This window comes from Pinus tabuliformis, chromosome 4_1, assembly GCF_031772625.1.
Source record: "Pinus tabuliformis cultivar Carrire ecotype Pingquan chromosome 4_1, CPIR1, whole genome shotgun sequence".
Lineage (NCBI taxonomy): Eukaryota > Viridiplantae > Streptophyta > Pinopsida > Pinales > Pinaceae > Pinus > Pinus tabuliformis.
Genome location: NC_142303.1, coordinates 382,212,085 through 382,227,472, shown reverse-complemented (window position 1 = coordinate 382,227,472; position 15,388 = coordinate 382,212,085). Strand labels below are relative to the sequence as shown.

The 15,388-nt window shown below is 38.7% G+C and overlaps 1 protein-coding gene and 1 pseudogene across 1 annotated transcript in view; both read left to right on the top strand.

Annotated features, from left to right (window-relative positions):
• LOC149175888 (poly [ADP-ribose] polymerase 2-like) overlaps positions 1–15,388 on the top strand; it is a 392,573-nt gene that overhangs the window by 38,838 nt on the left and 338,347 nt on the right. The window lies entirely within an intron of this gene.
• Positions 7,273–8,754, top strand: LOC149175889 (metal tolerance protein 4 pseudogene; annotated as a pseudogene).

Sequence of the window (15,388 nt, the reverse complement as noted above, 5' to 3'; positions counted from 1 at the left end):
GCTTTGCACAGGGTGTTTTCCCTTAGCATGCTTCTTATCATCAACTTCTTGCAAAGATGCATAGAATTTCATTTTTCTAGGACTCAAAGCTTGGCTAGGTTTGCCATTTGCATCTTTTGGCCTGGTGCATACTTGCATCCTTGTGTTAGTTTGACCAGTGAGATGGGCCTTCACTTTAGTATATGAGCCATTTTTTTATATTTTGGCATTCATTGCACTTCCATTTAAATGAACCACCTCTGGGATTTTTTCCAATATTCTCCACATATTGCCATAGAGGATATTTTGGGTCCGTTTTGATGATTTCCTCTTCACTATGCTCATGTTGTGATGCTTCCATAATGATAATGGTATCGACTCTATTGGTTACTGCATACAAAATTCAAATTATAATATATTATCAGTAAACAATTAAAAATTAAAATACAAAATTAAATAGTAAATACATAAAAAATTTAAATTTTAAATAGAGCTCAAAGATTGTCCACAAAAGCCCAAGATATTGTCTGTAGGGAATGTCTTGGATAAACAATATACCGGTCATATGGGGCCTTTCTGGTTGGTAGAGCGGTGGTGATATTCCATTCCCTAGAGTTAAATTACCCTAAAAAATTAAAAATTAGTATTACCACTAGTATTCGCTGCTTATGGGCCATTATGGCCAGAAGATTGACATAATATATATACAACACACATAAATGATAATATACATATTTAAAACACACATAACACATACATAACACACATATTACAACACACATAACAGATAACACACATATTTACAACACTGATAACAATGAACACACAAATATAAACTAATGAAGGAGGGCCCGTTTTTATAAGACAATAAATTTTAAAATTTATAACTACAAATAAATTATTGTATATCTTATTATTATGAAGGAGGGCCCGTTTTTCATCATTTTCAAGAAATTATTATAATATGAATATCATATATTATATATCATTATAATTTATAACTAAACTAAACCGTTACCATTATAAAATATAACTAAAACACTACAGTTAATATTAAAAATTAAACCGTTATCATTATAATTACCTTGTTGAAGCTCGATTCCTTGCTGTTAAATGTTAAATTCTTCAAGGCGGCAGACAACTGACTGTAAACTTTTCAACTGCGTGGCAAACAACTGACCGTAAAGCTCAATCGTTGTGTTCCTTGCGTTTCTCAATCGCTGCGTTGCTGTGTGCAGCAGGGGTGTCGAGGGTGACAATGTGAGAGTGACCGTATGCAGGGGGGCCGACGGTGAGCTTGGGCGTGAATGTCAACAAAGGAAGTAGGGAGCCGATGTTTGTGACTGCCGAGTGCCGAAAAAGGGAAGCAGGGACCACACTTTATGAAAAACAAAAACCTAAAAATAAAATCGGCTTTTGTGACTTTTTGTCAAACCATTTGGGCGGTTCTGGCAACCACTCTTGGGATCTGTTTCATCACAGCGTTGGCCATTTCCAAAAAGTCAAGATTCGACTGAATACGTATTTAACAGGTATTTTGGCGGATTCGGATTTGACAACATAGATGGAAAGGTACATGTTTGGATTTTTTTTTTAAAGATGCTTTTTCTCTTGAGTTCATGGTTGACACTTTGTATCAGGTTGGAGGAAATCCATTAGGAGCCATGTCTTGCAACACATCTCTACAATCTGAACTATGGCACCGGAGGTTTGCCCATCTTCATTATAAGGCCCTACCCGATGTGAGACAGATGGTGACAGGTATGCCCGAGTTCAGAGTAGAGCATGAAGGTGTATGCCTGAGATGTGCCGAAGGAAAACTTACAAGGGGACCATTCTCCTCAAGTAATAGCAAGACCACAGATATATTGCAATTGATCCACTCTAACATATCTGGTATGATGCTTGTAAACTCTTTGGGAGGATACTTATATTATCTCACCTTTACGGATGATTATTCTCGCAAGACCTGGATCTACTTCTTGAAGAAGGATGAAGTGTTCACCTGGTTCCGACAATTCAAAGCCTTGATTGAAAACCAATCCGAGAAAAAAATCAAGATATTGAACACTGATAATGGGACCGAGTACGAATCCAATGAATTCCAAGATTATTGCAGAGAAGTTGGCATTAAGAGGGAGACTACAATGCCATACACTCCTGAGCAGAATGGTGTGGTTGAAAGGAAGAATCGCTCTATTGTAGAAGCAGTTCGTGCCATGCTTCATGATCAAGGCCTTCCGAAGTTCCTATGGGCTGAAGCTGCAAATATCGCCATGTATGTTCAAAATTGATGCCCTCATCAAGCATTGGACTCCAAGACTCCCAAAGAAATGTTCACTGGTAAGAAACCTAATGTCTCTCATTTTAGAATTTTTGGAAGTCTCGTATATTTTCATGTGTCGAAAGAGAAAAGAAGCAAATTGGGTGCATTTGGGAAGAAAGGAATCTTTGTGGGCTATAATGAAAATTCTAAGGGATATAGAATTTATGTGGCTGGTCAAAAGGCATTTGAGATAAGTCATGATGTCAACTTTGACGAAGATATGGCCCTCAGGAAGATCGACAACCTTCTTATCCTAAGCCTATCCTAAGGAAGGACAAAGAAGTTGACACTGGAAATTAGGGTGCAAAAGAAGACGAAATGATGCCTGATCTTGATGAACCTATGGATCCTATTGATCCTCCACCTGATGAGCCCTCCTCCTCCAAAAGGAGACCCTCATGACTTAGGGAGACTCTTGAAGATACCGAGAGACACATTGCACCAAGGGAGACTTTCCGTTAAAGCAAGAAGCCAAATAGGTATCAAGGATATTTGATCGCCGTGAGCACTATCATCCAAAATGAGCCTTCATCATTCGAAGAAGCCGTGAAACATCGAGTATGGAAGGATGCTATGAATGAAGAATACGAGTCAATTATGAAGAATGATGTCTGGGATGTGGTCCCTAGACCCAAGGACAAATCGGTTGTCACCTCTAAGTGGCTCTACAAAATCAAGCATGGAGCTGTTGGAAGTGCAAAAAAGTTCAAGGCTCGCTGTTATGAATATAATTCATAACAATTAGCTAAATAAAATAAATATAAATATTAAATAATTAAATATTAATTAGGTTAATTAATCATTAAATTAAGTGAAAAGGCATGTCTAAAAGACATGCCCATTCACGAAAGGTCACCCGCTGAGGTATAAAAGCAGGGTCCTCATTGTACATTCAAATTGTCTTATACATTTTTATATAATAATAAATAATTATTTTAAATACCTGTGTGTATTTTTAACAATTAAATCTACAAGCTATCAAGTTTTCGTGCTTCAGCATAAGTTTTTATGTTACAGTGGTATCGGAGCCATGGCACACGATATAATCATGTGAGCCTTTGAACGTAGTTTGTCGCACAATGTGCCATTACGTTCACATCCTGATTACGTTGAACAGTTTAGTATTCAAGAAGCATTTCAGGAATTGGAAAAATCAATTGCAGAAGTTAAAGAATGTCGAAAGAAAATCAACAATGAGGAATATGCAGAAGTTTCAAGCGAATTGCATGAGACTGCAGGTACAAACCAGTCCTTTCTTCTTCATGAGGAAACCAACGGTCTGAGATTTGAAGGCAGTGAGGGTGATGTGATTTTTTCTGCTATGGTCATCTCCATTCAAAAAGTGGAATTGAAAGAGCCTGAATCTGGTCCAATTAAGGTGGTGCCAGTTACTGACAACAATGATGTGGTATTTATTCCACTGCATGATTCCACAACCACTACCATATTTAAGAATGCAAGGAATGCTCAGGCTTTGCAGAATGCTGAAGAAGAGTGAGATAGAATGGTCAGAGAAGCACATAATTGTGCCATCAAGGCACAAAATAAGACAAGAATTGACGTAGTTATGACTATTAATGAGTTCCTATTTTCACTTGATATTGACAATATCAACTTGGTTAAGTTGCAGTGTTACATGAAAGAAAGCAATACCATTCATAAGCTAAGCAGCTACATGGGGAAACATCTTCTTCCAGAGGGTGAACTTTTGCAATCTCAGCATACTGTAGGTCGGAATGTTGGAGTGGAAAGCAACGCACTATCTAGTTTTCACACGTTGGCAGATTTTCTTCTTGCATTAACAAAAGCTGACAATGATGGAAGAATTATTGTTTCAAAGACAACCACAGCTAGTCTAGAGGAACATAAAGAAGGATTCCTTAAGTTTTTTATGCTTGATGTAGAGAAGCTTTCTGTAGAGATGGTAGATCAAGTCCACACCGTTGTTTTGGCAAGTGGAACACTTCAACCAGTAAATGAGATAAAGGAACAACTATTCCCTCACCTACTACCAGAGAAACTGCACTTATTCTCTTGTGACAGTGAAAGTGTTACCATTGATCGCTGCAATTTTAATAAAGAGCAGTGGCTTGAGTTCATAGAGCTTGCAGGATCCCAAACAGAGGTTCATGTGGTTGTGCTTGACTTGCCTACTAAATTATGCATAAGCAGGGCAATAAAACGTACTGAACACAATCAAGAATTACAACATGAATCTGTAGTGAATATCGTATTGAATTTATCCAATTTTTCCAATGTAGTTTTGTTGGCTTTTAAGATTGATGCAATGGTTAGAAGTGGATCCATAGCTATTGCAACATCAACACTAGAATCCATGTTAGATCTGATGGCAGGAGGGATTCTATGGTTCACACATTTGTCAGTGAAGAATATAAACATCTACAGGTATCCAAATGGGAAACTATGGGTACAACCTGTTGGGATTATTGTATTTGCTGCCATAATGTCAACTCTAGGATTCCAGGTGCGGATTGAAGTTGTTAGGAAGTTGATGGAAGATAAAGGTTCTACTAAGATGTCACACTCACAGCTAGAACGGATATATATCATTATGTTGTTCGCCAATGGAGTAAAATTAGCTCTTTGGTTGTACTGTAAAACCTCTAAAAGTGAGATAGTCCGAGCTTATGCAAAGGATCACTATTTTGATCTTGTCACCAATGTAGTTGGTTTAGTTGCAGCTGTTCTTGGCGATAAATTCTTCTGGTGGATTGAGTTGGCCGGAGCAATTGCTCTTGCTCTTTATACTATAATTAATTGGTCTACCACTGTTCTTGAAAAAGCCACATCTTTGGTTGGACAAACAACACCTCCTGGAATGCTACAAAAAATGACTGACTTGGTTATAAAGCACGATCCTTTAATTCAGCGTGTAGATACAGTCCAGGCGTACCCTTTTGGTGTTTTATGCCTTGTAGAGGTAGATATAGAGATACCAAAGGATTTGCCTTTGCAAAGTATCTCGTATTGTGTGAGCGACTTCCAAAGTGGTGATCCATTTTGCGGTCTCGTCAAAGTGGTGGCTGTTTGGTGGATCGATCAAGCCACGATGCTAGGCACCGCGTTCTCGGCAGAGAATGTCATTCCACTGCCCCGAAAGTCATTAAAATATACCTACCAAACCTGCCACTGCACCTCCTACGCTCCTCGATACCCCTTTCGGCCTGCTATCCACTGTGTTATCTTTGACGTCGCTATCGACGAATCATCGTTTTCCTTGTCTACCCCCATCCCTCTGTCCGCCATTGTCCATGTTTGCCTCGGCAATTGGTATCAGAAAGGGTGGACAAGACTTTCGGTTGGCAACTTACTGTGCAGACACCGCACTGTTCCGCACTGTTAAAAAATGTGTCGTCTCCGCTGTCAAACGACGTGGTCCCTGCTCGAAGGTCAGCGGGAAGGGTTGACGTTGGTTCATGTGGTCTCAATATATACAAGGGATACATCGTGACTACTCCAGTAGGCTCAAGACACTTACGCCTTGCGTTAATACACAGTATGGGGCAATTATAGCGTAGGTCCTGTTGCGTTGTTGTTGGTGACTTTTGCATCGGGCACCAAAAGATGGCTTGTCAACCAGCTATCAAACCGTCCAGCGACCTCTCCATTTCGGCGTGTCGGTCAACGTGTATTTTCGCACCGGCATTTAGTTAATTTAATTCAATTTAAGTTATATAATATATAGATTATAGTTATGTGTATATATATATATATATACACACATATAATTATATAACGTATATATTATTTAATTATAATTTAATTAATATATTTTAATTAATTAAATTATATTAAAAAAATCAGTATTAAAATTTTTTTTATTAGAAGTTAAAAAAAAATAAAAATAATTAGAGTTACTAATTTTTTTTTTTAGAATTATCAAGAAAAAAAAATATATATATTCCAAGGTAATATTATTGATGAGCTACATGAAGAAAACGATGCTCAGATTATATGCCAAGAAGACAACCATCGCAAAGACAATTACCAGCAATATAACTTTGAGGACAAAGCTTCCGAAGGAAGAGGCTATGTTATGAATATAATTCATAACAATTAGCTAAATAAAATAAATATAAATATAAATATTAAATAATTAAATATTAATTAGGTTAATTAATCATTAAATTAAGTGAAAAGGCATGTCTAAAAGACATGCTCATTCACGAAAGGTTACCTGCTGAGGTATAAAAGCAGGGTCCTCATTGTACATTCAAATTGTCTTATACATTTTTATATAATAATAAATAATTATTTTAAATACCTGTGTGTATTTTTAACAATTAAATCTACAAGCTATCAAGTTTTCGTGCTTTAGCATAAGTTTTTATGTTACAGTGGTATCGGAGCCATGGCACACGATATAATCATGCGGGCCTTTGAACGTAGTTTGCCGCACAATGTGCCATTACGTTCACATCCTGATTACGTTGAACAATTTAGTATTCAAGAAGCATTTCAACAATTAGAAAAATCAATTGCAGAAGTTAAAGAATGTCGAAAGAAAATCAACAATGAGGAATATGCAAAAGTTTCAAGCGAACTGCATGAGACTGCAGGTACAAACCAGTCCTTTCTTCTTCATGAGGAAACCAACTGTCTGAGATTTGAAGGCAGTGAGGGTGATGTGAGTATTTCTGCTATGGTTATCTCCATTCAAAAAGTGGAACTGAAAGAGCCTGAATCTGGTCCAATTAAGGTGGTGCCAGTTACTGACAGCAATGATGTGGTATTTATTCCACTGCATGATTCCACAACCACTACCATATTTAAGAATGCAAGGAATGCTCAGGCTTTGCAGAATGCTGAAGAAGAGCGAGATAGAATGGTCAGAGAAGCACATAATCGTGCCATCGAGGCACAAAATAAGACAAGAAATGACTATTAATGAGTTCCTATTTTCACTTGATATTGACAATATCAACTTGGTTAAGTTGCAGTGTTACATGAAAGAAAGCAATATCATTCATAAGCTAAGCAGCTATGTGGAGAAACATCTTCTTCCAGAGGGTGAACTTTTGCAATCTCAGCATACTGTAGGTTGGAATGTTGGAGTGGAAAGCAATGCACTATCTAGTTTTCACACGTTGGCAGATTTTCTTCTTGCATTAACAAATGCTGACAATGATGGAAGAATTATTGTTTCAAAGACAACCACAGCTAGTCTAGAGGAACATAAAGAAGGATTCCTTAAGTTTTTGATGCTTGATGCAGAGAAGCTTTCTGCAGAGATGGTAGATCAAGCCCACACTGTTGTTTTGGCAAGTGGAACACTTCAGCCAGTAGATGAGATAAAGGAACAACTATTCCCTCACCTACTACCAGATCAACTGCACTTATTCTCTTGTGACAGTGAAAGTGTTACCATTGATCGCTGCAATTTTAATAAAGAGCAGTGGCTTGAGTTCATAGAGCTTGCAGGATCCCAAACAGAGGTTCATGCAGTTGTGCTTGACTTGCCTACTAAATTATGCATAAGCATGGCAATAAAACGTATTGAACACAATCAGGAATTACAACATGAATCTGTAGTGAATATCGTATTGAATTTATCCAATTTTTCCAATGTAGTTTTGTTGGCTTTTAAGATTTATGCAATGGTTAGAAGTGGATCCATAGCTATTGCAGCATCAACACTGGAATCCTTGTTAGATCTGATGGCAGGAGGGATTCTATGGTTCACACATCTGTCAGTGAAGAATATAAACATCTACAGGTATCCAATTGGGAAACTACGGGTACAACCTGTTGGGATTATTGTATTTGCCGCCATAATGGCAACTCTAGGATTCCAGGTGCGGATTGAAGTTGTTAGGAAGTTGATTGAAGATAAAGGTTCTACTAAGATGTCACACTCACAGCTAGAATGGATATATATCATTATGTTGTTCGCCAATGGAGTAAAATTAGCTCTTTGGTTGTACTGTAAAACCTCTAAAAGTGAGATAGTCCGAGCTTATGCAAATGATCACTATTTTGATCTTGTCACCAATGTAGTTGGTTTAGTTGCAGCTGTTCTTGGCGATAAATTCTTCTGGTGGATTGACTTGGCTGGAGCAATTGCTCTTGCTCTTTATACTATAATTAATTGGTCTACAACTGTTCTTGAAAATGCCGCATCTTTGGTTGGACAAACAACACCTCCTGGAATGCTACAAAAAATCACTGACTTGGTTATAAATCACGATCCTTTACTTTAGCGTGTAGATATAGTCCAGGCGTACCCTTTTGGTGTTTTATGCCTTGTAGAGGTAGATATAGAGATACCAGAGGATTTGCCTTTGCAAAGTCTCTCGTATTGTGTGAGCGACTTCCAAAGTGGTGATCCATTCTGCGGTCTCGTCAAAGTGGTGGCTGTTTGGTGGATCGATCAAGCCACGATGCTAGGCACCGCGTTCTCGGCAGAGAATGTCGTCCCACTGCCCTGAAAGTCATTAAAATATATCTGCCAAACCTGCCACTGCACCTCCTACACTCCTCGACACCCCTTTCGGCCTGCTATCCACTGTGTTGTCTTTGACGTCGCTATCCACGAATCATTGTTTTCCTTGTCTACCCCCATCCCTCTGTCTGCCATTGTCCATGTTTGCCTCGACAATTGGTATCAGAAAGGGTGGACAGGACTTTCAGTTGGCAACTTACTGTGCGGACACCGCACTGTTAAAAAATGTGTCGTCTCCGCTGTCAAATGACGTGGCCCCTGCTCAAAGGTCAATGGGAAGGGTTGACGTCGGTTCATGTGGTCTCAGTATATACAAGGGATACATCGTGACTACCCCAGTAGGCTCAAGACACTTATGCCTTGCGTTAATAAATAATATGGGGCAACTATAGCGTAGGTCCTGTTGCGTTGTTGTTGGTGACTTTTGCATCGGGCACCAAAAGACAGATGGTCAACCAACTATCAAACCGTCCAGCAACCTCTCCGATTCGGCGTGTCGGTCAACATGTATTTTTGAACCGACATTTAGTTAATTTAATTCAATTTAAGTTATATAATATATAGATTATAGTTATGTATATATATATATATATATATATATATATATATACACACATATAATTATATAACGTATATATTATTTAATTATAATTTAATTAATTAAATAATATATTTTAATTAATTAAATTATATTAAAAAAAATCAGTATTAAAAAAATAAAAAAAATCAGTATTTAAACAAAAAAAAAGAAAAAAAAATATTAGAAGTTAAAAAAAATAATTAGAGTTAAAATTTTTTTTAATAGAGTTACTAAAAAATATTTTTAGAATTATAAAAAAATAAAAATAAAATATTCCAAGGTAATATTATTGATGAGCTACATGATGAAAACGATGCCCAGATTATATGCCAAGAAGACAACCATCGCAAAGACAACTGCCAGCAATATAGCTTTGAGGACAAAGCTTCCGAAGGAAGAGGCTATGTTTTGAATATAATTCATAACAATTAGCTAAATAAAATAAATATAAATATTAAATAATTAAATATTAATTAGGTTAATTAGTCATTAAATTAAGTGAAAAGGCATGTCTAAAAGACATGCCCATTCACGAAAGGTCACCTGCTGAGGTATAAAAGCAGGGTCCTCATTGTACATTCAAATCGTCTTATACATTTTTATATAATAATAAATAATTTTTTTAAATACTTGTGTGTATTTTTAACAATTAAATCTACAAGCTATCAAGTTTTCGTGCATCAACATAAATTTTTATGTTACACTCGCTTTGTTGCTCGAGGCTTCTCTCAAAAGGAAGGTGTAGATTATGATGAGATATTTGCACCTGTTGCCCGATACACCACCATCCGCTCGATCATAGCCCTTGCTGCCTCGCAAGGATGGAACCTACATCAGATGGATGTACCGCTTTCTTGCGTGGTTCAATCAAAGAAGAAGTCTATGTGGAACAACTTGAGGGGTTTGAGGTTCATGATCGAGAATCTCATGTATGCAGGTTGAAGAAAGCTCTCTATGGATTGAAGCAAGCACCTCGGGCTTGGTACGAGAGGATCGATAACTATCTGATGAAGTTGTGATTCATTAGAAGTGAAGCCGATTCGAACCTTCACTTTAAGGTTGAAAATGATAAACCTCTCATTCTGGTACTTCATGTGGATGACCTCCTCTTTCTGACAAGTGCAGACCCTCTCATTCACAAATGTAAGAGGGAGTTGGCTTCTGAATTTGAGATGAAGGACCGGTGCACTATTTCCTAGGGTTGGAGGTCTGGCAAAAGCCAGGTGAAATTTCCTCTCAAAAGGAAAATATGTTGTGAAGATATTGGAAAGATTTGGGATGGTGGACTGCAAGCTTGTGACTACTCCGATGGAACTTAACTTTAAGAAGTTATGTGGTAGTGCTGTTAGACTTGAATTGGGAAATGCTTCCGAGTATCGTCAACTCATAGGAGCACTGATGTTCTTGGTGAACTCCCGTCCGGACATATGTCTTGCAGTTAACACATTGAGCCAATATATGGTTGAGCCTCATCATATACATTGGATTGGTGCCAAGAATCTTCTGAGATATCTTCAGTGCACAATCACTCATGCACTGAGATACACTACCGGAGATGTGAGGCTGTATGGCTATTCTGATGCTGATTGGAATGGCAGTGTGGTGGATCGCAAGAGCACTTCTGGATGCTGTTTTTCTTTGGGTTCTGCTTCGATATCCTGGATGAGCAGGAAGCAGAAATCGTTTGCCTTGAGCACTGTCGAGGCCGAATACATAACTGCTAGTATGGCCTCCTGTGAAGCTGTCTGGTTGAGGAAGCTCTTTAGTGAGTTGTTTGGACTCGTGTTGGATACCACCGTGATCCGCTGCGACAACCAGAGTGGGATCTAATTATCAGAGAATCTCGTGTTTCATGATTGCTCCAAGCATATAGATATCGGGTACCACTTTATTTGGGGTATGGTACAACGAGGAGCAATAAGGCTCCATCACATTGGAACTAATGAGCAGGTCGCCGATATTCTGACAAAGCCCCCGGGGAAGGTCAAGTTCTTGGCCTTTCGAGAATGACTTGGAGTCATGGAGAAAGCCTCTTATGAGAATCCTGTATGAGATGGACATTGAGCTCTGGGAACTCCGGGGGGCTTGGGGTAGTTCTTGGAGCGATGAGCAACCATAGGGTGAGTGGTTCAACCTTCCCCTAGTGGTTTGTTGTGTACAGGGTGAGTGGTTCAGCCTTCCCCTACGATACCCCTTGGCAACATGTAGGCAGGATGAGTGGTTCATCCTTCTCCTGCCGAGACATCCTACCCATGCAGTCTGGGACTCATGGGAAGTACCTCTCATCTGGCCAATGAGTAGGGAAATGAGGATAGGGACCATAGTACTACCAATGGATGCATCGTGTACTCCCTATGCTAGGATGACCGATATTGATCTGGGATCAATTGGAATTGACTTCGGGTCAGTAAGAGTGGTATGAGACACTCTCTTTTGATTGGAATTGACTTTGGGTTAGTAAGAGTGGTATGACACACTCTCCTTTGATTAGGACTGACTTTGGGTCAGTAGAGAATGGTATGATACATTCTCGATCACTTCTTCTTCTTCATAGTTCAACAGAGCAGAGTAGTGCATTGATGGTAGAGATAGTACAGATTGGCAGATGGAGTTCTCCCTAGTTGAGAGGGAGTGTTAAAATTGGCAACCAGGGCCAAACTCCACATGGGTCATCTTATTTATGACAACTAATATTTTTCTTAGATTCCTCTCTCCGAGAGGGGTAGGATTGATTTAAAGATCATCTGATTTTGACATGTACAAATGAAGTTATGAATTTATTTTGATTATGGTCAAATTGTCAAGGTCAGCTAACAAACTTATGTCGGCTCAGAAGCCCAACAGTCACGTCTATTCATCCTCAACGTTGCATATAAATTGAAGGTGACTTAGCTCATTTGGACACACTCATCTTCACCATTCTCTCTTTGTTGAACTATTGAAGACTAAAAGAAGATTTGATCAAGGGTTTCCCCACATTGGTGTTTGTCCCTGGCTGGTGCCACATCTTGTGTCCTCTTGTCTTGGCTTGTTTTCTACAATTTATGTTTATGTTCTATCTGCAGTTTACTATCATGTTGATGTGATTGCTAATTTGAATTTTGATACTGGGCTAATAAAGAAAATTGAAGTAAAATTGCTGTAAAGCATAGAACATACCATTGTTGCCTAAAATTAACAAAAAGGAACCCTTGTATTGTCTCAAGCTTGCTGAGCGATAAACTGACTCATTATTAAGGGGTATTAAATGCTAAATTCAAAAAGCAAGCTTGGGCTTGTGAGCTTTGCACCTAAATCAAAGCATAATTATAAATAAGTAAAAGACGCACTAGAGAAGTGGAAAAAGAAAGCCAGGGAAAGGGGTAACTCATGCTTCGAAGATTGCTCCCTCCTTACATCTATAAACATAGAATGTTGGACCACTATTAGATGGTCACCTGGCTATGACACACTGCCCTGAAGTCAGTGGTACTTTGTTGCCACCATTTTCACACACCTATGGATTGATGGGCTATATTGGGACTTATCACTTTCCCTTGGGGGTTGGTAACACCTGATAGAGTTATCAATCTAACCAACCCTAATGTAAGGAGGTAACACTTTTATGGGACTCAATCTAGTTAGATGTTTGAAGTTGATGTTTGTGTGAAGTGTTATTGTACCCCCAACATGAAGCATGATCCACTATGATGCATCTATGGTTATTGTACCTAATGGTTGTTGATTTTCACTTGATCTTGACAGGATTTTGTCAAGTGGTTTTAATCACCACAACAAAGGGCTCTAAGATGATTGCCCCACTTTCTCTGCAACATTGCAGAGGCAGCTTCACCCATTGTCAAGAGAGAGTATGACCTTCTTGTTGCAATGTTTCATGTCTAGAGTAGAGCATTGGGATAATGACCCCACATGATGCTTGATAGTCAAAAGAACCCCCAGATGCTGAAATGATGAGCCCATGAAGCTTGGTGTTGGAGATATTGATGACTTGCCCAATGGACCAAGGATGCCCCTAGGCTGGCCTTGACACTGTTTGATGGGCATCACTTGTTCTTAAGCCGGACTATGATGGTCATCCTTGTGATGATAGGGGAGGGCTTACACATCACTTTTGAGCCCTAATGCTTGAGTTAGAGGGTGCCACGTCACCCGTCTTGCCCTTTCGATGGTGACGTTGGGCACCATGGAGATGACATCTTAGTATGGAGGCTCTTTGGAGGCATGCATATGATCTAGGAGATACATCTTGGAATATGGAGCATTCATTGGCCCACCTGACACCTTTTTGTGGCATTTAGAGCTCTTTGAAGAATGACATCATGCTTGAGGAGGAGCATTTATTGAATGTTTGTTTTGTTTTTGAGCTATGATGTTGGCTTGTAACCTCTATCTTTTGGAACACTCAAAGTAAACTTGTCAATAGGTCTTCATTGCTTGTACTATTATAAAATGAGGGAGTTATGTCCCATATAAATAGAGACTTCTCCACTCTTTTCATATTATGATCACATGTTACATTCTTTTCTTCTCCAAGATAGTGCAAGCTAGTCTTTTTCACTACTATGAGCAAAATGTGATCTTTATGGATGTAATTTTCTTGTAGATGTGATTTTTGCATGGAGACATTGTTTTGGGATTGAAAAAAGTGCTTTTTGTGGAGGATTTTGTAAGTTTATCATCTTATTATTGATTTTTTGCATGCTTAATATTTAAAGTAGGTGCCATGTCTAAATGCTTCATCATTGCTAAAATTTTGCTTCATTTTTGCATGTAAAATGGTTCTCTTTAAGGCCTATAGGGAAACTCTTAATGTGCAAACCCTATATTTAATTTGCCCCCTCATAAAAGCAATAGCTAGGGTTTTAAAAGTGGATGCCCTAGGCATCCCCTTTTACTCCATCAATCTCCTTCCCTTGAATTTTTGCCCTAAAAACTCCATTAAACCCTAGTAGGAGAAGGTGCTGATCTAGAGTGTGTTGATCATCCATCAAATCTATTAAAATTCATCTCCTTTTTCTCTCTCCTGGTTGTTGGCTAGAGCAGCAGGTCGGGTTTCTAGGGCAGATTTATGCATAAAAGTGTAGTTTGCTTGGATGTTTGTGGCCCATAATTTAGGAAATGTATCTATAAAATATTTAAAAGGAAAATCTAGCATATTGCGTGGTCTATATCTCCTAAATAGGGTTGACATCACTCTCTCTCTTTCTGTTTATGCTTACCTAACAGCCATAGTATTAATTTCCCTACTCTAAGCTTATTCTCTATTGGAAGATCTTGGTCCTTTGTCTTTGAATATCACTCTAATATCTTTTCTTTGGCTGCTATATGAAATTGAATGCCTCATCATTGCATATCATCCAAGCCCTAACTTATAGCAGCCTATCTAATATCTATTGGTCTAGGCATAAAGTATTTGAACCCTAACATAGAAAACTGATGCCATATTAGGCCTTGCTGATACTCTATCCAATAGTAGACCTTTTGCTCATCACCTTGAGCCCTATTATTAGAGTGACTTTCTATGGGATTTAGGGAGGCCTCCCTTTTGATTTAAATCCACTAAAGGGCAAGAGAAAGGTTGCTGAGGTGACAATGGCTACCCTTTCTCTTGTTGCCATAGGGTCTGGCCTCGCCTAGTGAGGCTTTGCACTAGACTTCCTAGATTTTGTGGTAACAAGCCCAACTAACTCATCAAGGAGAAGGACAACCTTAGAGAAATATGTGTAAGGTGATGAAAAGTGTGCACGTGTCTCAATGCGAGCTCTAGGATGAGAGAGTTGTAGGTAGAACCATGCTTCATACACATTTAGTCTACCCATGTGTAGAAATTATTGATGAGAGCCAAGGTGTTGGAGAAAAGGAGCTTGAACCAAGCTCATAGCCATCCATCCAAGCGATAAACCATATGTATAAGAGGGGATGCATACCATGCGCTCTATTTCATGATGAAGCCAACCAAAGGAGCATGGCAATAGAATGCCTATGTAGCCCCAAAGTGCTAGCCTGTTCCACCAAAGGATCCACGCATCCTCATATCCAC